We start from the raw sequence: 22,256 nt of genomic DNA on the forward strand, positions 1-22,256 counted from the left end.
TGCTTAACCTTGTCCTGAGCTTGCTGTAAAACTCCAAAGAAAAGATCTCCAGGAAGAGATCCTTCCCCACTGGTAGTCAGCTCTTAAATGGGTCTAGGAGAGGTGGAGCCAGGCTCCACCCCTTCCAGCAGCACAGGTGAACTGCCTTCACCTGTGCTTCCAGGGCTGACTCACTGCTTGCCTCAGGTGATCAATCAGACATTCAGGCCATGATTTAGCAGTTCCCATACACTCCACCCCTTCACGGCATGAACCAGTGATCAGGTTGACTAAAGGGTAAACTTCTCCTAATACAGAGATCAGCTATATCAGGGTGCTTATACAATTTCCGTTGTGACGCACATTGGTACAATCCAAGATGAGTGATGACTGGTGAATGTCCATATTCTTTTATGGGCCAGTGCTCGATGATATTACTAGAGGCGTGTGGTTGTGAGGTCCTGTCCTATGTCCCATCCGTCCTATGTAGATCATCACTGGATGTTGCATGTGATCTGACAGTAACACTGGAATGCTTTGATGGCATTTCACTCCTTCCGGTGATCCTGAAGGCTCGAAGACTCACAGGAATAATACAGATGTTTCAGGGGTACCAGGAGGGGAAGGTCTGCTCTCCAGGGAAAGATACAGGCTGTCTTTCTATTCTGGGTCAACATTTCAGTTTGTACTGGGGCATGTCCCAGCCACCTGTACCACACCTTCTGGCCAGATGTCTGCAGCTGCATAATTATATCAGGCATCAAAGGGGTGACTTCATTTGCAATAGGGAAATGACGGGGTCCCCTTAGCAATGAAGATTGGAGCATTGACCACAATATCAGTAGGCCATGTACCTATTACTGGAGGGACTACTGAGCCTCCCACCTCCAATAATCCCCCCCAAGGTGCAAGTAGGCCACACCACTGCAGTCCTACCTGCACCTTCCAAGGCCATTTTATTCTATGGGTACCTGGATCTAAATTCTCAGGGGCAGGGAGCAGAAGGTTATTTTCATTACCAATCTGGGGTCTTACCTGATAATCAGTGCCTGTAATTTGGATCCTAAGCAGGGTGGCCCACATTGTCTGCAACATTCTCAGGGCACTGGGTCTGCCATCTTGGGGTCTTTCATTCAGGTCCCGCAAGGTTTCATAGTGTCTTCTCACCTACCTCTGCAGGGACTGGGAGTCTGTCTTCAGGGCAGCCTTGAGAATACCATTATAACATTCAGTGAGGCCTGCCCCCATTGGATTATATGGCAGGTGGAATTGCCATTCAATGTTATTTTCTTCTGCCCAGAGCTGTATTGCTGCACCAGTAAAATGAGTGTCAATGACTTGAGGCAGACATCAGTATAGTGAGTACCTTGATGGTACATGCCTGGTTAGCTTTCTGTACTGGATAGGCCTGCAGTAGACCACTTGCAGTGTCGATGCAGGTCAGGGCATATCTCACCCCCTCAGACCGAGGAATGACTCCAGTGTAATTGACCTGCCATCGCAGAAGAGGATTGTGTCCTATAGCAAGGTCGGCTCTTGTTTTGGGTAACAAACTCAGTCTCATCTTAGAGCAAGCATCACAATCCTGGCATGCCTGGACAATGTCAAGTAGCTGTATGAGCAGTCCCCATTAGCAGTTGCCCACATTGTCTTTTGTCCTCTATGTCGTAGCTTCTGATGTAACTAACAGGTGATGTTCTCAGATGATGAATTCTCAAGCCATTGAATTCAGGTCAGCATGTCAGCTTATCATTTCCTGGTGATTGTAGGGGCTGATGACCAGAAACATGGTAGACACATATAATCCTGTGTTTGACTGTATTCCATATGTCTAACCACATGTCTTTGCCCCAGATTGGTCAGGCATGGATAGTCCATTCCTGGGTGGCCCACTATGCAATCCAAAGAGTGAGTCCCTGGTACACAGCCCAACTATTTGTACAGATACTCAGGATACCATCACCGGGTTCCTTGGTTATAACCATCCATACAGCTCCCAGTTCTGCCCATTGGCTGCTCTGACCATCCCCCTCGTCAAACCAGATTGTCTCGGTGGAGGGATAGTATGCTGTTGTTCTCCACTTGCTTGGGTTACCTTTGCTGGACACATCTGTGTACCAGGTATCTTCAGGGATAGGATATTTTCCCTCATGAATGGGACTCTTCTCTGGTGGACCAATGTTTCTTTTGGTGCATCACTGTGATACGTCACTGGGCCTAGGACCTTCTGATATTCTTCTTTCAAGGGTGATGAAGGCAGACTGCTCCTCTGGCTGAAGTAGGCAACACATCATGCCACTGTTTGTGCTTGGGCCACCCCTGTCTTAGGAAGGTGGGTCAGATCTTTCACCCACCCCTGAATCAGCAGAGTGGTCTTAACTACAACTTCAGCTGTTTGAGTTATCGGCTCTACTGCCTATAACGCAGAATAGGCAGCCAATAACTGTTTTTCAATCATACTGTATCTTTCTTCTACTGCATGCCAGACCTGAGACCAGAAACCAATGGGGGTCCAAACAGAACTCTGGTGTTGCCATAGGCCCCAACAAAATCCATCTTGAGTAACGTGAACATCCAAATCAGCTGGGAGGGTAGGATCAAATATACCCAATGCCTGGGTTTGTTTTACTGTCAGTTTTGCTTGTTGGAAAGCATCCTGTTCTGTTTTCCCCCAGTACCATAGCTGCCCCTTTTTTGTGAGTCTGTACAGTGGCCTTAGCAGCTGCGCTGAGGTATAAAGGAATGCCAGTAACCCAATATACCTAGAAACAGCTGCTTCGATGTTGTAGGAACTGGGAATGCTTTAACCTTATCTATGACAGCACTGGATAGTACTTTGGTCTTTCCTGACCAAACCACCCCCAGGAATTTTATGGACAGGCTGGACCTTGCACCTTTTGGGGATTTATAGCCCATCCCCTCTGTTGTAAATAAGCTGTTAATGAATCTGCCACCTGTCCTACTGCCTCCAGTGAGCCGGATGTCAACAGGAGATCATCATTATAGTGATACAGGTTAACATCATCAAGTTTTTTCCAATTAGCTAGGTCACGTGCTACTAGATTGTGACAATATGTTGGTGAACACATGTACACTTGTAGCAGGACCTGAAAGGTTCACTGCCTGCCTCCCATGTAAACGCAAAATGATCTTGTGATTCTTCAGCTATTGGGATACTGAAGAACACATTTGCTAAACCTAGGACACAATGATAGGTTTTTGGTTTTTTTTTTTTTTATCTCCCTACTCAATGTGTCCATTAGGGAGGCAATATTGGGTACAGCCACATGAATAGGTGGCATGACCTAATTTAATTCTCTGTAACCCAGTGTCATTCTCCACGTGCCATCTGACTTCCGCATAGGTCATATGAGGGAATTATAAGGGCTATGTGCAAGTCTTCTAATGCCCACTTTTTCTAATCCTGCACCGTTCTCGATATTTCATCTTGCCCACCCGGGAGTCTATACTGCCTTACATTGGTAATCCGACAGTTTCAGCAGGCAAATAGGCCCATGTTTCGCATGGCCTCTTAATATTGCCTGCACCTCCCAGATACCAATACATCTCTGTCCAAGTCTGAACTCTCCCACTGGAGAGCCAGACCCCATAGAATATCTATGCCCAAAATGTATTCCTGGACTGGGGCAATAGACACCTTATACTACCGAGGTGGAAGACGCCCAACCCCCAGTTTCAAGCATGTTTGGGTGACAGGATTAGTCTGTCCCCCAAAACCACCAATCATCAATGTCTCCATCAAATTTAATCAGATCTCTATAGAGAACTGATGTTTCTGCTCCAGTATCAACAAGTGCCATAACTCTCTGAATATTTTTTTGGGACCAATAAAGCGTTAATTCTACATAGGGGGTTGGACTCAATGATCTCTGGAGGTCCCTTCCAACCCCTACGATTCCGTGATAGGGCCTCCAGTCCTGTCAGGAGGCCCTAGGGGGACTGGCTAACATCCCTCATCACACCATGAATTGTGCTATGGCCAATTCTTTTGCTTCCAGTGGCTCAGGCATTGTGGGCCGAGACACCTTTTTTTTTTTCCTATTAGAAACTATGAAGTCTTCTAGGTTCCATGTTTTTGTTATTCTCTCTATAACCCTTACCCTTGGTTTCTTAGGGTAGTTCTGAAATTTTTGGTTGTCCTTTAGTTGTCTCCAAAGCTGAAGAAGGATATGGTTGGTCTGGCGGTCAATCTTAGCAAATTGGACCTCAGCCCGAATTAAATCATTAAACATTTGTTTTCGGGAGACCCTTATGGGTCCCGATTGAGGAGCTCGAAGAGACTGTGTCTTGATTTTAGTCACTGGCAGGACCTCAGCTTCTTCTAGTGTCCAAATACTGCACCTAGTCCACAGGCGTTCTGTTCCTCCTAGTCCAGCCACTACCTGGGCAGCCTGCTGGTCTACCTCTTCTGAGGCCACCAGCAGATTTAATACAGAGACCAGAGTACCATACAAATGAGAGGGAGCTTGCTGTAGAATTAAGTCTCTCATCCTTGTTGAGAATTTGACCATATCAGGGCCATCGAAGGTGTCTTCATAAATTGCTTCCCTTACACCTTGTTCACAGATAAAGTTTTGAAGGTCCTCCATGGGAGACCACATCCCTGTATGTAGAGGTATATCAGATTTATTCAGCCATACCATACAGTAGGCTGCCATTAACTGTTCTATTATAGAATGATTTTCATCAAGATATTGATTACCTACGCATAACCTCTGCCTGAAAGCAGGATGGACAGTCATGGTGGCCAACTTGGCTACTTCCAGGCCATTCACCAAAACACTTTCTGCCCCAGAATCCCTGTCTTAATAACCAAGCCAGCACACTTTCTCTAGGCTTCTGCCAAAGTTGTTGTACTAAATCCATCAGTTCTGTTGCCATATATGGCTGGGCTATTATGTACAAATGAGTCCGGGCAGAGGGCCACTGATCAGGCAACACCCCGCTGGTCTGTCCTGTACTTTATTTTTTTTTTCTAAAAAGATGGACTTCTAGTGGATCTTCAAAAACAGAGATTCAAGATCTAATCTAGATTTTTTTATTTTCCTGATCAATAAAGTCTGTTGATTCACAAGTCTGGTCATTGTCTATTGAAACATTATAAAATTGACCTATGAGAAAATGCAGAATTGGTTTCTTTGTTAATATGCCAAGTTCTTGCTCTAACTTTTCAATATGGTCTTTCAGAAGCTGGTTTTCATTTTCTGAAGTATTATTCCTCATTTCAGCATGATTTAAAGCATTTAGTAGTGGCCATGCAACTGTGGAGGCAGCTAATTCTCTTTCTTTCATGATCAGTATATCTTTGCTAAGTGCCTGGAAGTAATCTGCCATGCAATACAGGGAGATATTTTCCATAATACAGAGGGGACTGCATTTTTCAATGATAACTGCTAGTTCATAATAGGGAGATCCCCCAAATCCTGGGATCTGCCCTGGAACCATTTTATCTAGGGGGGTAGCATTCTCCCCCTGATGCATTTATAGAAATTCCATAGAAAAGACACAATGTAGATTTTAGTATATTTGGCCTGCCTGGCTCACCAAGTGTATAACCAATGAATATATAGATGTTATAATTATGAAATAAAAAAGAGAGCTTGGCTAAGCAGGCTATTACATCAAAAGAGCATAGATAGAGTACTTACCCACATCCTGGGCTCACTGTAGAACTCCAGAGAAAGGGATCTCCAGGAAGAGATCCTGCCCTCCTGGTAGTCAGCTCTTAAATGGGTATAGGAGAGGTGGAGCCAGGCTCCACTCCTTCCAGCAGCACCTGGATTTCCAGGTGCTTCCAATTGCCTTCACCTGTGCTCCCAGGGCTGACTCATTGCTCGCCTCAGGTGGTCAATCAGAGGTTCAGGCCATGATTCAGCAGTTCCCATAGAATGAGAAACAAAAGTTTAATACGCATATATAGATTTGATTAAAGTATATATTTAAAAAAAAAAAAAAAGTGTAAAAAGCCATGAAAGTAATTGGTTATTTGATGTTGCTTTGTGAAACTGATGCATCAGTCTTATTCAGTGGATGTGGTTGCAATTCTTAGTGAGTTTTTAAAGGTGTGATTATGAAGCAAGGCATACTTTTATCTGATAAATCTTATAGGAGTCTGGTAAAAAGCCATTATCAGAATTTTGAGTACCTGATTTTAGCTCTACATATTCTGTTTGAAAATTCACAGCTAATGTAATTTTGTTGACTGAAAATTTAGTTGCAAATATGCTGAAAAGAACCAACAATTTTTTGTTAATGTTGAAAATTATTCTCAATTTCCTTTATCAAAGCAGAAAACTAGACTGCGTATTTTTCACTGTTTACAGAACTGTTCTTAGCCAGTGTATTAAAACATATAAAATTAAAATTAAAACACATGAAAAAGGCTTTCTACAGCAGGCTACACAGGTAGGCGTTCAGATGGGTCTTGAATATCTCCAGAGAAGTAAAATCCACACCCTCCCCAGGCACCTGTTCCAGTGCTCTGTCACTCTTATCTTGAAGAATTTCCTTTGCATATTAATGTGGAACTTCCTATGCTCCTAAGCTTATGGCCATTTCCTGTTGTCCTTTCCCCACAGCCTGCTGAAGAGGTTGTCCATCTCTCTTTGACTTTCACATTTAAGATATTTATTAACATTAATAAGATCACCTCTGAGTCTTCTCTTCTCAAGGCCGCACAGGTCCAGGTCACTCAGCCTTTCCTCATAAGGAGGGACCTGGATAGACTTTATTGATGGGCCAAGGTAAACTGCATGAGTTTCAATAGGGCCAAATGTTGGGTCCTGCATTTTGGTCACAACAACCCCACGCAACCCTACAGACTTGGGGAGGAGTGGCTGGAAAGCTGCCAGATGGAAAGGGACGTTGGTGTACTGATGGATGGTTGAATGTTGGCTGAATATGAGCCAGCAGTGTGCCCAGGTAGCCAAGATGTTCAATGGCATTCTGGCTTGTATCAGGAATGGTGCGGTGAGCAGGACTAGGGAAGTAGTCCTGCCCTTGTACTCAGCACTGGTGAGGTCTCACCTTGAGTACTGTGTTCAGTTTGGGGCACCTCAGTGTCCTTTCTGTATTGAGGATAGCACCTCAATACAGAAAGGACACTGAGGTGCTAGAGCAGGTCCAAAGAAGCGCCGCAAGGCTTGTGAAGATCTTGGAGAATAATGGATCCTATTGGTCCTTGGAGAATATTGAAGGTCTTGGAGAACAACACTATTGATTAATGTCAAACTAACCTTAGTCCTACAACTAGCTAGCTGAAATAATTTCACTTCTTCAGATATACAAATTATACTTTAAATCCATAGAGAGTTTCTAATAATACAAAATGTCAATGTTTTACCTGCTGAATATGGATTTCTAATAAAACACTGAAATGGGCAATTAAAAGAAATATGATTCAGACCTATATTTATTGCAATTTTATTTTTGTTTTGTAGAATTAATCTTTTCTTATGCACTCTTATACACATATATATATAATTATATATATACATATATATTATACATATATATATACACTTATATATATATGGTATTCATTTTCATATAGGGGCTCCCCTTAAGAAAATAATTTGGGAAATTGATTCAGTGCTTATCAGAAGACCAGCCTTTTCTTAGTCTGTGTGATTCACAGGAGAGTTTATTCCTTTACACCACTGCCAGAAGCAGTCTGATGGAATTGTCTGCTAAAGAACTTTCTGGGATGCTATTGCTGCTAAGTCAGTCCCTGAGTAGCCACCACCTGGATCAAAACTGTTACACCTCATGTTTAACAGTCTCAACATAGTGACTCCAGTAACATGTTAACAAACCTTTATGTGAGCTTAGTAGTTTATTTAATAGTCTTTTTATTTATTTGCACATTGAGTTTCACAGCTGAGGCTGAAGTTAGGACGTTTTTCTAAATATTCAGTGGTGGTTCCCTCCTCTCCCCCCCCCCTTTTTTTTTTTAATAATAATTTTCTTTCTGGGTTTATTTTTGTCTTAAATATTTTTGGTTCCAATGATTTATCTTTTCCCCTTGAAAATTCTCACAAAGGAATTCTGTGTGTCAATGGATGGAGAGTCTGAACCATCACTATTTACAATTCTTTATTATGCTCCTCCTAATAACATAATGCGAAGTATCTTGCACATTTGTCCAGGAAGATGAAGAACTACATTCTTCATTACAAATTAAATAGATGGGCATAATTATCATTTAAGAATATATGTCATGTTGCAGTTGATTATACTTTTCAAGACACCAGTTATATCTTGAGGAACCTTTTATATCTCTATACATCTTCCGTTCAAGACTGTTCAATGGTGCAATCTAAAAGAGCTGACTACAATGCAGATTTCAGCACAACACAGGGATATCTGAGCTAGCTATAACTGAGAGAATTTAGATCCTGAAATATAGGAATTAAATAACGTAGTTACCTTTTTGATAATAAACAAGCCTATATTTTTATGTCAGAAAGTAAAGCAAAGAATTAGTCTGTTCACTCTGGGACACCATCATGGTTTCATGGTTTTTCATTGGCATTCCGCAACATAACATCACACAGTGCACTAGGGCTTAAAGAATTAATGCATGAGTTCCAGACTCCTCCTCCAGAAGAGAAGAATGAACTCCCAGAAGACTTCCTTTTTCCTTTTCCATTTTCCATTTGGTTGGAGAGAGAAAATGAACTGGAAGTCAGGAGACTTCTCTTTTTTGCTCCCTGATTTCTTTGCTTAAAGCATTAGAGTAAGGACTTAGGTTTCAGAAACCCTCTCTCTTTTGCATTTTGTATGATTTACTATCTTCAATTTTAATCATATTGAATTGTATTTTATTATTTCACAGTCAGCTACTATATTTAGTAAACTGAGTTTTTGTCCCTTTGACTTGTTGTCGTTGTTTCCCTCATCCAGGCCCATCTCCCTGCCTTTTCCCATCTTCTCCCCACCTTCCCTTTCCTGGAACATGGATATGTGTGTCCCTTCACTCCGTTGTCACAGAAACCTGGCCAAACAAAGATAGTTCTGGTGCATTGGGTGGGAAATGAAGTTTTAAAACAAACCTCTATGAACTCTAAAACTACAGAGAGCTTTGTTAGAGATCTTCACTGTATCCTGCAGGCTTTGATTTCTGGGAGTCCTGCCAACTTTCTGGGTACTGCACCAATTTTATTTTTTTCCTCTTCTTTCTAACATCATGCCAACTAGCAACATCTCTAAAGGCAAAAATGGTGTATTCTGTGTTTAGAAGGTTTTCTAAGATTATCTATAAAGTTGTTTACCAGACAATGTTCCTCAGAACTCACTTTGTTTTATTGTGGTTCTTTTTGTTTGTTTATTTATTTGTTTTGTTTTGTTTTTAAACCAGGAGACCATTGTGTGCTACATGGCTGAAAGTATATTCAGACATTTATGGTCTCTAGGGAGTACTCTTCGGTGGTACTTGGTTGTTAATAATTCTACAGAATGTATGATGATACATGACAAACTTCTTGGGCACTCTGCAAGTTTGTGGCATGTTCAGACAGTGACAGTTGCCCTGGATGTGCTTCTTTGTGTTGGTATTGGATTTTTTTATTTACAGAATCTGGAGAAAGTCTTCCCCACTCCTAGAGCCAAAAAGTGCTGAATGGCAAGGGAAATGGGGAGGTCTAGGAGGGGCCTTAGTGAATTGGATGCCCTTGATTTCATAGAGTTTTCCTGAAAACCTGCAAGTTCCTGAGAACCTAAGCAGTTATTTAAGATGGGGATGTTGCAGCTCAGGTAGATCCGAGGAAGCACAAATTATTTGGGGCCTGTCTTATTCCTGCTAAGCCTTGTATAATACTGTTTTGTAAAGGAGAGAATTTCCGAAACTGAACAAGACAGAATCACAGAATGGCCCGTGTTGGAAGGGATCTCAAGGATCATTAATCTCCAACCCTCCTGCTACAGGCAGGGCCACCAATCTCCCCATTTAATACTAGACCAGGCAAGCCTCTAAGCCAAATGATACAGTCTTCGAACCAAAAACAGCCTCTGAATCAGGCTAGAGAGAAAGAGCTTCAAAACTGCACAACCTGAGTAATCACAGAAGGCATGAATACTAATATCAGTTGCCCCTGTGGAAGGACAGAAATGAGAACAGTTATCATCTCATTTAGAACAGAAAGAAGACGAGGAGGAAGAAGAGCAAGACCCAGAGAAGGAGCCCTCAACAAGACCACTATCACCAAAAAAGACAACAGCAAAAATTAAAAGACAAGAAGAGGAAAGTGAGGAAGACACTGTCACCATTACTACTATTTGACCTCTGAAAATGGATGAAATTTAAGGTCTGAGAAAAGATTTTCTGCAGTATCTGAATGAGGCCATTGTCAGCTGGTTATGTTGACATTGAGTTAGGTTGTCACAGAAATCAGGCCAAACTATGACAGACACCCACATATGGGTGTCCAGTGTAAGATATCTTAAAAGAGATTGAGATAAAGAAAACACTGCCTTTTACATCTGGGCTACTCTTAGCATACTTTGAGTTGGTCTTCGGAAATCAGTAGCCACTCTTGAAGACTTCAACTTCAGTATCTACCGAAGTTGTTCTTTCTTCTCTTCCTCTCAGTTTTTATGAAGCTGAGTTTAATTTGAGAGTAAAATTGCTAGATTAGTGTAATTTGTTCTTTCTTGCTGTATGAGACTATATATTATACTGGGGGCTTTCTGATAACATTGACTTCGGTTTTATCAGCAAAGTTTTACAGTTTCAGAGAAAAAAACGATTATTGTAAAGGCAAAAATATGTTAACAACTTGTAATCATTGAAATCTACAGTGAGAAGAAAGAAAGATGGCAATTTATTTAGTTTTCTTTGAAAATGAGGATGTTAAGATTCTGAAATGTAACACTGAATGCTGAATAGTTGATGAGAATAATCATGAAGCTAATAGTAACTTAGTATCTACTCATTTATGAAAGTAGGAGTCCATTTCTTCTGCAGATTTTTTCATATAATTCTTTACTTCTTCATATATTTTTTTATTTACAAAAGTTTAAACTCTTGACAGTGTTTGGATTAAAAAAAAGCATTCAATTCCAGACATTATATAAAGATGACTTTTAAAAACTAATACTCTGAGGTTTCATTGAATTCATTTGAGTTGACACAATCAAAACGGCAACAAAAGCCAAAGTCTTATAAACTATGATTTGAATTCTCACTGCTAAGATCATTCAAAATTATGCTGAGATGCATCTTCTCATCATTTCTGTAGTCTATCATTTTCTGCTTTACACTTAAATAAATAATTTAAATTGTTTTTTTTCCTTAGGTTTGACATGAACCTATTAAACAGAAATATTTTTTTCAGAGAGAATTCACAAACTAGCACTTGGATTCTTGGTTCAGGTCCAACGCACAGTTAATCTACGTGGATGTAATCAAGATATTTTATATAACTTCAATTACTCTTACTCTTCACCCTAATTTGAATTGCTATTTTTTTTCCAGGTAGGAGAAACTAGTGGCCTGTTAGGCTGCTTCTATGATATTTCTCTGCAATTCTATAATAAAATTATGCTTTATTAAGCACATAAGAAAGTAAACACCCAACACATATGTGTGTGTTTCCTTTTTACCATTTGTTGACCCTTACATTTGTTCATGACATTATTCTCTTCAAGTCAGCCTTGTACTCAAATTAAAGTGAAGATACTTCCAATGTTTCAAGTATCTTCTTTTGGACAGATACAAGCTTTATTCTCTTTTCCTGAAATCTCAGCTAAACGAAAATAGTCAAACTTGCATATGTTGGCAAGTTTATATTAAGTGTCTATCCCGGCAGTGAAAGGAGTGGTAACAGACAGTCTGAGTATCATCTCATAAACCATCATATTACTATAAGTGCATACCAAAACATTCTAATTAAAAAAAAAATCTCTTTTCATATTACGAGATTGAAGCCCATTGTGGGTTTGCAGATATGGAAGTTTCCTTTAGTCTGCAAGGAGAGGAAGAGGAGAATACCTGCATACAGTGTTCCGTCAAATTCTCTGACAGAGAATAGCACAAAACATTCCAGTTTATCTTGTCCCTTGTGTGTATAATTCAGTCATGAGGATGAAAATTATATGTACATAGGAAGAAAATGGTAGATGCCTTAGGATGCAAAATATACCTCTACCTTCCTGAGAACAATGAAATGGAGGTTTTTTACACTGAGAAATGTAACTGACAGCAAGAAATCAATAAAGCACGCATGAAAATATATATTGTCTGACTAATTTCAAAATTCGAAAGAAGAACTTGCATGCTAAAATTGCTGTGTGCATACAACCACAGTCTCCAATGCATGTTTATGGATACAATATGGATACATTAACTAGATAATTTTTAGGCCTATTAGGCCTATATAAACTTATTTACATATTTATATAAATGTTCAAGAACGTTTATATTTAATGAGACTTTTTGCCCATATCAACTGAACTTGAGGACATATAAGCCTAATGAAAACTAAACATCTACATCCCTTCTCACATTATGAGATTGAAAGTCATTGTGAGTTTGCAGATGTGAAAATTCCCTTTAGTGTGCAAGGAGAGGAAGAGGAGAAATACCTGCATACAGTGTTCTGTCAAATTCTCCAGCCTGGTTTTTCAGCTCTGCAACACCATTAAAGTTGGACTTAGAGAATGCGCTAGAACAAAGCCTATGATTCCCAATTGCTGTCATTAAACAGTAGCAACATTTGCCATGAAATCCACCTTGTATCTTGTTTGTTTGTTTGTTTTTAATTAGTGCATATGGTTATAACAGACTTAAGAGCATTACCCATGAAGAGGAGCAAAACAGTTTATTTTTTCCAGAACATTGGAGACAGAAGTACAGTATGGAATGAAATGGTAATGATCTACCTATCAGCATGATAGGGTTATATTCCATTAAAGAGATGGAGAACTTACAGATATAAATCTGTACATTGATAATGCTAGATGCCATAAAGTTGGTTGACTCATATATTAAACTGGGACATATAGATATGAGTGGGACAACAGATATGAGTAACAATAAAGGGGAAGTCTTCAGTGTAGAAATATGACTTTCTTCATTGTGATTATCTAAACTTCAGTCAGAAGCTGTATATTAGAGAACATATTTAAAAGTAGAACTTTGGATAAACCTTGGTTTTAAAATGTTAAAAGAAGAGAGAGAAAGTTTTTAAACTGCAAGATCTTTCTCCTGCATTTTGCGTTTGTGAATGATTTTCTTATGATTTTATTCCTAGATAAATATTAGAAATAAATTTCAAAGTATTTAGGTTATTCAAGATTCACATCAAAAATGTGACTGACCTTATAGCTAAAAGAAACTATCATCTTCTTTCCTAATTCAAATTACAAGGATTAAAACATTCACATCTTACAACATTTTGGCGAGACTTTTCATGAAGAGGTCAGTGTTTCTATCTTCGTACCATATATTCAAAAATATATTCTGGCAGACACTAGTGTCTTCTTAAATAGAGCTTTGCAGAAGACTACTTGGAGAAATTATGAAAGGAAATCTAAATGCTTTGAGGAAATAGTTAAAAAAAAAACAAAAACAAAACACTATTGTCTTCCAATTGCAAAGATCTTTGACTGCAAAAATAAGCACTCTCCTCGGTTATAAATAGATGTTGTCACATTTTGCCTAATCTCTGAGCTGAGGAAAATTTTTCTGTGCAGCCTGCAAGTCCATTTGAACTGATTGCTAAACTGGAAAACACAAACTGGTCCATTTTTCAACCACACATCTGACACATTTTTTTGGTGGAGGGATATCATATTTTAACATCCTCAAACTTGCCTTTAAAGGAAAAACATACATATTTTTTCTTAATATTTATAACAGGAAGAACACCACATATTACACAGTTTGATGTACACATATTACTAGTTAGGTTGGAGCAAACTTATGTTTGAGCACACTCATTGTCATTGACTTAAGTTATTCGTAATGAATATATTACAGCGTATTACTTTGAAGTAGGTGTATCTCAGAGATCTACCTCAACAGTAAAGAAAAACACCGTCATTTTGAGTAGATTCATTTTTGCTGTCATAATATAACATAACATTTTACTTAAATGTTAACTTCGTATCATCAGCTGACTTGGATAGGTGACATTTGGCACTTGTAGTATCTGTGTCCTTTGTGTCCTTCTATTCATGTCCTTCAGCCACATTGTCTGCTTCCCAAATTAGCCTCATTGTCACTTGAAAGTATGAAGTTTTTCCTCTCTCTATATTAACTTTCTTCATAATTAGCTTTGTCTGACTACCTATTGACTTGTCTTGTTTAAACTTACAGTCTCTTGTGTAAAAATTGTCAACTAAATATATGGCATGAGATATGTTCATGGTGAAAAAGTTGAGAGATTATCATGTGATGGTTCAAATAGTAATATAATTCCAGCGTAACTGAGCAAAATTCCTTAGAGATGCAGGTTTCTGAGTATCTTAGGAGCTCAACCTGACTGGCTCACCCAGTCCCACCTTTCTGTTCTTTTATCATTGGGAGCTGCTGGAGGTAAAGGCATTGGCTCATATGGATGTGCTTCTGTGTTGCTGAAAGCCTCTGTCAAGAGACTCAAAAAAAAAAAAAAAAAAAAAGAAAGGAAATTATTCTCACTCTTGAAGAATTCAGTATAAGCTAACTTAGGATCTTCTGCCCTCTCATCTGTCTTCTGCATCTTGAAAGAAACAGAGCACATGCTAGCTCTGTACATGGAATACATGGAATGGTTACAGTGAATTGAATTCAAATAGCCTTTTCAGCATAAATATCTGTTTTTAAAAATAACATAAAAATAGGTCTCCGTTAAAAAGTAAAAGCTTTCACAATTACTTGAAGTTATTGCAAAAGCTGCAGTGTGAGAATCAAAGTGAGATTAAACTTGGTAGAATGTACAGTCATTATAATCTAATCATATTCATTCCTAGTGTAGACACTGTATTTTCATTTTAGGAAGAAATCAAACTATTTACTACTTCTGTATTTTTACAGACATATTTTAGGAAAATGGCAATGACATAAATATCCCTGAAAATATTAGTTCTAAATACAAAAAATCAACACATTTTCCTCTGTCAGTGAACCAGGTTCCTTTGAGGAAAACAAAACAAAACAAAACAAAACAAAAAACAAAACAAAACAAAAAAACCCACAACCATCATTTTTAAGTATAATTATTTAGAGCTTTTGTGGAATATCATATTTTATAGGATTTTATATAAGAACTACCTTCATACAAGATGCTATCGGTGAACAAAATAACAAAAATATCTGAAACCAAATAACCACATATTTATATATGATGATAAACTTTACATTTTACTCAGTTTTCAGAACATAAAGGAATCTTAACCAAAGAGAATTGCAATCAGATTATCAGTAAATAAATTAGCAGTTCATCAACATTTTACGTAACCTGCATCAAATACACATGCTTTTATCAGAAGGGAGTGCTTTGAGTAAACTGGTGCTTAGAGACCTGAAGAAAATATACTGAGCCATTTATCATACCATAACACTTGATCTTCCATGTACAGTTCAAAATATTTTGAATATATACATGTATTAGCCTACTTTCATTTATGAAAATCTGCTCAATCTTTCAGCATATAAAAACATTAAATGTAACCAATGAAATTAGTTTTACAACTAGATAACTTCAAATATAGCTCATATGTCAGATCAAGGAAAGATTTACTTACATAAATTGTTTTTGGTAGTACCAATAGTGGAGTTGTGGCTTATTTTTCCAAGGTTTTTCTGGCATCATTATTATTTATTCAGCTATAACTTGTAGGGGACCAACCAGATGTGGCATACAATGCCACTCATATTTACTATTTTTATCATGCTAATCAGAATACTTATTGAACAAGAATTAAAAAAAAAAAAAAGGAAAAAAGGAAAAAAAAAAAAGAAAAAAGAGAAAGCAAAAAGAAGAGTAGTCCTTCAAATGTCACAAAAGCAAAACAAAACAAAACACATCAGCAAGCCATTAAGCTTATTACCTCTAAATTATTTTTTCATTGCTAAATATCAAACAATAGAATATTAAGCACTGACAAAGACTAGCCTCTGAGCTTTTATTTCTTAGAAATGTACAATCGTAGATAATAAATTATAAAAAAATGACCAGGCATTTTTGCAGCTTGACATAATATTTTGAAGGCTTCCTATGAAAGCAAAACACAGCAAGATATATTATGAGGTTTACTTACATGCATTTTAGTTGTATTTTATAGTGTATTCTACCATAAATATGCAGATTTATTTTATTCATAAAATGTAATCTCTCTTCCAGTGTACTTTTAGATCAATTCTCTTTAGAGTAGGACTTAAAATATGTTAATGTGTGGCTAAAGTATATTTGAAAAACATATTTTAAAGCCTTTAAAACAGGGTTTTCTTCACACCTTAATTAATTTTTGCATTAAGTTAACGTTCTACAACTCAGATCTGTATCTTTACAAAAAGTAAAGTAAAAATAATTTTCAGTCAACCTACACAATGTTTCCTTTATTTATAGTAATATAAAATAAAATTGCTAATATTTTTCACATAGTAGTAGAACAAAACACTATGTGTCTCTGTAGAAGCCTATGTGGAAAAAAAATCTCAGGCACATTGTTAACTCTTGTGTTATTTGCCTTTAAGATAGATGAAGCTGGTGAATCCTATTAGAGAATTAAAGGGGAGAGTAGTTGTTTTTTACTGGTGAGGGAAGGGGGCAGGAAGTTATATAGTCAGAAAAGCAGGAGGAAATATTCTAAGAGTGTGGGATGATGTTGGCAAATGAGTAAAATCAAGCTAAAAGTAAGGGCATAGCTGTGAGAACCTAGCAGGCAGAAAGCAGTTGCTTATAGCATCTTTGTTTGTTTGAAAATTATCAGAAAATTACAATGCTGTCAGTAGTAGATCTAAAATCCATTTCTTGCTTCTGATATGCTACCTATGGTTATAATATGTATTTTCTTCTTTGTGTAAATTGAGGAATGGTGTCCTTAAAAAGTCAGAATATTCTTAATCTCCCTGTTGCAGGTACTGATGCAGTTTTGTATGGAAGTATGGGTAGGCTCATTTCTTAGAAATCATTTTACTTATTATTCATTCTACACCTGCTGCTCAGCATATTGTCAAGCAAGCAAAATAATATTATTTTGAGATTTTCTGAAATAACTGCAGAAGGAATATATGAGCTAACTGTACCACTGTGAAGATGCATTGGAGCAAGTCAAGGTTAGATTGAATACAGCCAGACGGAGAAGTCTTGGTTTCACGTTCATAGAGAGCTGTTGCTTTACATCCTACTATAGGCAAAGGTACTTGACTTAAGTACAAGTACAAGATACTTCTTGTATCTTGACTTAAACTTGTTTGCAAGACTGTTAAAAAGTAGAATCTCACTGAAAATTAGGTGCTGTAATTGAATGGAATCTTTCTCTGCAGATACCTGGCAAAAAATAAGACACAATTAGCAATGGCATGTAAATAATTTTGTGCAGTATGCTGTTGATGAATGATGCAAGGATGATAAACATATACTAAATTCTCATTTTAGATTCTGTTCACTTGATAAATTAATAAGTCAAATGTGCCAGCTAGACCACTGCATTCACCTTTGCATCTGTTGTGCTTTATCACAAATTCCGTTTATGGCACTAATGCCATTATGCTCTATACTTTTTCATTTTTCATTGCCACGTTTTTAGCAGTGGTATCATCCGGAAAAAGAGTCAATTAAATAATGAAGAAAACGTTGGAATTAGTAATGGTAGAATGAATATACGGTAAATAACTTACTGGTATTTCTATGATGTAGATACAATAACTTTTATGTTCTCAGTAATTTAATTATTCCCCTATGTTTATTTTTTTTATTTCTATTTTCTGGTGAAGTGGAAGTTGAATGGAAAAGATGGATTGTGAAGAAAAAGTGTTTTGGATTTCAGTCTTGTCTTTAAGTAATATTCTCAACTCTTCCTTTTGTCATCTTAATGTCAGATGTTAGAAAGGGGGAAAAAAAAACAAAAAACGGTCTGCTTTTCATTTCCAGCTTATATTAGTATTTTCACTGACACTGCCAAATATTGCTATATGATCATCTATAAGTGAAGAATTAACTGTCAGGAAAAGTAAATATTTTTCTCAGAGGGATAAATAATTAAGGCTTTTCATGACAGATTTTAATAAGGTAAAGTTTTAGATTGTGAATAGCTCATTATAATCATATATGGCCCAAGATTTATACTTCTTAGTCTTTCTTTTTTTTTTTTTTTTTTCCTCATTCATCCTGCCCAAAAACAAACAAACAAAAAAGCTGATTTAATATGGATAGTAAGCATTCTATGTCATCAATAATATAGCACTATAGAATCACAGAATGGCCTGGGTTGAAAAGGACCACAATGATCATCTAGTTTCAACCCCCTGCTATGTGCAGGGTTGCCAAGCAGCAGACCAGGCTGCCCAGAGACACATCCAGCCTGGCCTTGAATGCCTGCAGGGATGGGGCATCCACAACCTCCTTGGGCAACCTGTTCCAGTGTGTCACCATCCTTGTGTGAAGAACTTCTTCCTAATTCCTAACCTAAACCTCCCCTGTCTCAGTTTAAGACCATTCCTCCTTGTCCTATCACTATCCACCCTCATAAATAGCAGTTCTTCCTCCTGTTTATACACTCCCTTCAGGTACAGGAAGACTGCAATGAGGTCTCCCCAGAGCCTTCTCTTCTCCAAGCTAAAGAAGCCCAGTTTTCTCAATCTTTCCTCATAGAAAAGGTGTTCCAGCCCTCTGATCATCAAATAGCTGTTAATGATCCTTTATAAAGTATAGTAATAGGCTAAGCATAACTGCTCTCAGGGACTTATGAACTCTGTCACAATTATTAAAAAACTGCTGGTATGATAGGTCCTATTTGTGTGTTGCTTTTACTCAGAATTAATCTGATGAAATTGTTACCAGCTTTACACTGCTCTTGGAAAGCACTTAAGCCTAATTTCAAGTGTGTAAATAGTCCTAATGGTGCTCGTGGAACTTAAGGGGACACAGGTAGATGTACATCTGTGACTTTAGCTGATAAAAGGCAAAATCATTCTTAGCTGCCCCAGAATTAGATATAAGTAGTGAATCCTATAAGTGACTTGGTATGAATATTAAACAGATCTGGGGAGAGGCAGAAATGAATGCAATTTTTTTTTGTGTGTGAGACCAGCATTTAGATATTTCTCTTTTATGCTGGTCACATATAGTTTTCCTATTAGGAGCTAGGTATTCTTGAGTCTGGTGGGACTTCTGAAAGAAGGGACAGACTACTAGGAGTGATTATAAGGAAGTTGCTAAGGTATGCAGGGAGGAAGTTAGAAAGGCAAAAGCCCAACTTGAACTCAGATTGGCCACTGCAGTAAAAGAGAACAAGATATATGTTTTACAAATATATTAACAGTAAGAGAAGAACCAAGGAGAATTTCCATCCTTCACTTGATTCAGTAGAGAATGTGACCACTGGGGATAAGGAGAAGGCTGAGGTCCTCAATGTGTTCTTTACATCTGCCTTTAATAGTCAGATCAACAATCTTCGGGGTGCTTTATGTCCTGATCTGGAAGTCTGGGATGGTATGCAGAATACACCCCTGGTGATTCAGGTGGAGACAGTTAGAGAGCTCCTCCTCCATCTGGACTGTCATAAGTCCAGGGACCAGATGGGCTCCACCATAGGGTGTTGAGGGAGCTGACAGAGGTGTTTGCTGACCCGTTTTCTGCCATCTATCAGCACTCCTGGTTATTTGGAGAGGTCCCAGAGGATTGAAGGCTTGCTGATGTGACTCCCATCTACAAGAAGGGCTGTAAGGAGGATATGGGGAACTACAGGCCTGTCAGCCTGACCTCAGTGTCAGGGAAAGTTGTGGAGCAAATCATCTTGGGTGAGATCACATGCCACATACATGGCATCCAGGGGATCAGGCCCAGCCAGCATGGGTTCATGAAAGGGAGGTCATGTTTGACCAACCTCATTTCCTTCTACGACTGGGTGACCAGACTGGTAGACAAAGGAAAGGCTGCTGGTGTAGTCTACCTAGACTTCAGCAAAGCCTTTGACACAGTCTCCCATGTTGTTCTCCTGGGAAACTGGCTGCCTGTGGCATGGACAGGTACACCCTTCTTTGGAGAAGGAACTGGCTAGAGGTCCATGCCCAACAGGTAGTAGTTAATGGGGTTAAGTCCAGCTGGCAACTTGTTACAAGTGATGTTCCCAGGGGTTGGTACTGGGACCCATCTTGTTTAATATCTTTATTGATGACCTAGATGAGGAGATTGAGTGTACTCTTACTAAGTTTGCAGATGCCACAAAGTTGGGAGGAAGTAGGGTAGGGTAGGGAGGCCTGAGGGTAGGGAGGCCCTTCAGAAGGATCTAGATAAGCTGGATCACTGGACTGAGGTGAATGGGATGAGGTTCAACAAGACCAAATGCCGTGTCCTGCACTTTGGCCACAACAACCCCATGCAGCGCTACAGGCTTGGGGATGAGTGTTTGGATGACTGTGAAGAGGAAAGGGACCTGGGGGTGTTGGTTGATGCTCAGCTGAACATGAGCCAACAGTGTGCCCAGGTGGCCAAGAAGACCAATGCCATCCTGGCTTGCATTACAAATAATGTGGCCAGCAGGAGCAGGGAGGGAATCACCCCCCTGTACTCAGCACTGTTGAAGCCGCACCTTAATTACTGTGCCCAGTTTTGGGCCCCTCACTACAAGAAAGACATTGAGACCCTGGAACGTGTCCAGTGAAGGGCAATGAAACTGGTGAGGGGTCTGGAATTTCTTAGTCTGGCTCAAGGGAGGCCTCATTGCACTGTACAACTTCCTGAAGGGAGGTTGTGATGAGGAGGGGTTTGGCCTCTTCTCCCAGGCAACAAAAAGGACCCAAGGAAATGGCCACAAGTTGTGTCAGTGGATATTTAGATTAGACATAAGGAAAAACTTTTTCTCTTGGAGAATGGTTAGGTGCTGGAATGGCTGCACAGGGAGGTGGTGGAGTCACCATCCCTGGCAGTGTTCAAGAGGCATCTGGATGAGATGTTATGAGATATAATTTTGTAGCTCGTGGTAGTAATGTGATGGGAGGACGGCTGGGCTGGATGATGTTATAGGTCCTTTCTAACCCTGTGATTCTGTGATTCTTTGATTCTTTTCTGTCCCTTCCAAACACTTCTTTCTTGAAGAAATTTTCTCAAAGACCTTAGATGCATTAATTTTATTGCCCTCCTTTATTGGAGGGAATATTGGAGAAATGGGAAAGAAAAATAATAAAAGAAACCGAGGGAAAAGTAAGATTACAAAACTTGCAAGCATCCTATGTACTCTGTTCTACACCTCTCCGAAATATACTATTCTAGAAACCATTTGAATTCTTAGTATTATGACTTTCAAATGTTTGTGATAGCTTTATATAATGGAAATGAAATTTCGCAGAGGAACAGTAGGGATGTGAGACTGGGATAGGACATTTTGAAAGAGCTTCCAACATGCTTGATTTTGGAATTAGACATTTAAACTACAAGTGCATAAAGAGCAGAGCAGTATTTGGTATTGTAATAAGCTGCTACTGCTTCTGAAGAAGCTCTTCCTGAGTTTATTCAGACTTAACTAATTCAAAAGTTGTATCATGTGCAAAAGTTGCCGTAATGTATTTGTTGAAAAAATTCATTAGGAAAGCACTGTTGATAACATCTTTTATTAAACAAATAATTCTTGTGCTTTCCTTATTCAGAATTATACGTGGGGTTTTTGTGATGTGACTTTACTTAATTTTTTATTACTTTAATGCATTTTGATATGATTTTTTTTTTTGCATAACTCAGTTGGTATCTGTATTTTATTCAAAGTATTTATTTGAGCTGTTTAACTGCAGTACCAGGAAGAAGTAGACAATGGACCATATCTGGTAAGTCCAAGCCAGCAACCTCAGGGCTTGTGCAGAGCTCATTCTGCAGCCTGCTCACTGTCCCACACAGTGGCAGCAGCACTTCCTTGCTGAGTGGCCCAGCTTGGCTACATTCTCAGCATGGCAAGGCAAAGTGTAGTGCTCATTGAGTTATAGCAAATAATTTTATGTGTTTTGGTACACTGGCTAAGCACAGTTCTGTAAAGAGTGTAAAACAGGCAGTCCTGCTTTGATATAGGAAATTGAGAATAATTTTCAAGATTAAGAAGAATTTTTTTTTTTTTCCCAGCATATT

The 22,256-nt window shown here is 38.7% G+C and overlaps 1 protein-coding gene across 1 annotated transcript in view; it reads left to right on the plus strand.

Moving 5' to 3' along the window:
• CNTNAP2 (contactin associated protein 2) overlaps positions 1-22,256 on the plus strand; it is a 758,846-nt gene that overhangs the window by 24,681 nt on the left and 711,909 nt on the right. The window lies entirely within an intron of this gene.

This window comes from Phasianus colchicus, chromosome 3 (assembly GCF_987193195.1).
Source record: "Phasianus colchicus chromosome 3, bPhaCol1.hap1.1, whole genome shotgun sequence".
NCBI lineage: Eukaryota > Metazoa > Chordata > Aves > Galliformes > Phasianidae > Phasianus > Phasianus colchicus.